This window comes from Adiantum capillus-veneris, chromosome 12, assembly GCF_014529385.1.
Source record: "Adiantum capillus-veneris isolate H3 chromosome 12, ASM1452938v2, whole genome shotgun sequence".
In the NCBI taxonomy this organism is placed as follows: Eukaryota; Viridiplantae; Streptophyta; class Polypodiopsida; order Polypodiales; family Pteridaceae; genus Adiantum; species Adiantum capillus-veneris.
Genome location: NC_140942.1, coordinates 144148570 through 144151597, shown reverse-complemented (window position 1 = coordinate 144151597; position 3028 = coordinate 144148570).

The following is a 3028-nucleotide window of genomic DNA, read 5'->3' as shown; positions in this document are numbered from 1 at the left end:
TGTTTCGGAGATGAAGACCACGGAGGACTTGATGAAGTCACTTGACGACTTTTACAAGAAACCATCGGCATCGAATAAGGTATTTCTTATGAAGCGTTAAGTCAACTTCGATCCGTGAAAATCAATTTCGATGTGACAAAGTGCGAGCTCTCCTTATACTATCATCTCTATCAGATAGTTAGGACAACCTTGTGATGGTTGTAAGTAATTCTATTTCTGGCACAAATACTCTTAAGTTTGATGATGTTGTGGGTGTTCTTCTAAGTGAGGAAATACGAAGGAGAAGCACAGAAGAATCATCAAGTGCTGCATTGTTAGTAGAAACAAGAGGAAGGCCTAAGGAGAGGTTCAAAAACAAAAAGGGTCGTGATCGCTCAAGGTGGAGCAAGTCACGCACAAAGTCAGTTCTTGAATGCTGGAACTGCGGCAAGAAGGGCCATGTCAAGAAGGATTGCTGGTCCAAGAAGAAGAAGGAGACAGAGTCTCAAGACAAGACAACATCAGAAGCCAATGTGGCAAGTAAAGTAGAGCAAGATGCTCTAATTCTCGCATTAGACAATGTGTCTAATTCCTTGATAGTAGATTCTGGGGCTTCATTCCATGCGACACCACACAAGAAACATTTCCAAGACTACACCAAAGGTAATTTTGGGTATGTATACTTGGGAGATGATGAAGCTTGTGAGATTGTTGGCAAAGGTATAGTTTCTGTCAAAACTGCTAACGGAAATGAATGGAAGCTTAAAGATGTTAGGCATGTTCCTTCTCTTCGCAAAAAATTGAACTCTACAAGACAATTGGACGATGAAGGTCACAACATTGCATTCGGAAACAAACGGTGGAAGATCTCAAAGGGATCTTTGGTAGTTGCCAAGGCAGAAAAAGTCGGTACACTTTACTTGTGTACTATTAGCACGCAACCTTCAGCTTGTGCAGCAACTACAGAAGTTGACAGTGCGGTGTGGCATTACCGGCTTGGGCATATGAGTGCCAAAGGAATGCAAATCCTTCAAACAAAGAAGCTTCTACCAGGTTTGAAAGAAGTGGACTTAGAGTTCTGTGAAGATTGTGTTTATGGTAAACAAAAGAGGTGAAATTTCAAAAATCAGAAAATGAAAGAAAAAATAAAAAACTTGAGTTGGTTCATTCTGATGTTTGGGGTCCTGCAAGTACACCATCACTTGGTGGCTCATTGTACTATGTAACATTCATAGATGATACGACTAGAAAAACATGGGTTTATGTCATGAAGAATAAGTTCGATGTATTTTCCATATTTCAAAGGTGGAAAGCCTTTGTGGAGAATGAAACAGGTACCCAGGTTAAATGCCTCAGATCCGACAATGGAGGTGAATATTGCAGCCAAGATTTTTTTGTGCTAGCAATGGCATTTGGAGGCAAAGGAAAACCCCAAGGACACCTCAACAAAATGGGATTTCAGAAAGGATGAATAGGACAATCATGGAGCGAGCACGAAGCATGCGGTTACATGCTGGCCTTCCGCTTGAGCTTTGGGCAGAAGCTATAAGTACGTCTATGTACTTAATCAATCGGTCACCCTCAACGGCATTGGATGGGGGAATTCCAGAAGAGGCATGGACAGGTAAACCGGTGAATTATGCATTTCTCAAAGTGTTTGGGTGTGAGTCTTTCATGCACATAGATAGAAGCGTAAGATCAAAGCTACATGCAAAGTCCAAAAAGTGTTTCTTCATTGGCTATGGAGAAGGTGACTTTGGGTATCGCCTATGGAATCCTGAAGATGGTAAAACCTTAAGGAGTAGGGATGTAATTTTTAACGAAAAAAATATGTACAAAGATTACTTGGAAAGAAATCAAACAAAAGAAATAGGTGATGAGTACATGGAGCTTGAGGAAGGTGAAGACTCAAGGACTGCAAACGGTGACAATGTGCAACAACGTCAACCAAATGAGGAGCCTCAACCTATTCCCCGAAGATCTAAAAGAGCAAGTAGACCTTCAGAAAGGTTTGTTCCTTCCTTCAACCATCTCTTGATCTCAGATTCTGGAGAGCCGAAATCATACGAAGAAGCTATGCAACATGAATCCAAAGAAGAATGGATGAAGAGCATGCAAGTGGAGATGGACTCACTACATCGCAACCAAACATGGGAGTTCGTTGAGTTGCCTAAAGGTAAGCGGGCACTTCAAAACAAATGGGTGTACAAGGTGAAGGAAGAAGAAGGTGGGAAGAAAAGGTACAAGTCTAGGCTTGTGGTAAAAGGGTTTTCTCAGAAGAAAGGTGTTGACTTAAATGAAATATTTTCTCTTGTTGTAAAAATGAACTCAATTAGGCTTTTCTTAAGCCTTGTGGATGCTCATGATCTAAATCTCGAGCAAATGGATGTAAATACGGCATTCCCTCACAGTGACTTAGAGGAGGAAATCTACCTGCTTCAACCAAAGGGGTATGAAGTAAAAGGTAAGGAAAAAATGGTTTGCACATTAAAGAAGAGTTTGTATGGTTTAAAACAAGCATCAAGACAATGGTATTTGAAGTTTGATCGATGGATGTTGGATCATGGATTCACAAGATGCAACTCAGATCACTGCGTCTACACTAAGAATTTGGGAGATGGGAAATTCATCATCCTAATGTTGTATGTTGATGACATGTTGATTGCAAGTGCTAACATGCAAAACATCAAAGACCTAAAAGAGGAGCTGTCTAAATCTTTTTCAATGAAATATTTAGGTGCTGCAAAGAGCATACTTGGTATGAAAATATCAAGGGATAGGACGAAGAAGACAATAAAGCTATCTCAAGAGGATTACATCAAGAAGGTACTAGAAAGATTTGCAATGCAAAATGAAAAACCAGTTTCTACACCTTTGGCTGGTCACTTTAAACTAACAAAGGATATGTGTCCGAAGACACAAGATGAGATAGCGTATATGTCTAAAGTTCCATATGCTGCAACAGTAGGTTCTCTAATGTATGCTATGGTCTGGACAAGGCCAGACATTGCACATGCAGTGGGAGTTGTGAGTAGGTTCATGGAAAACC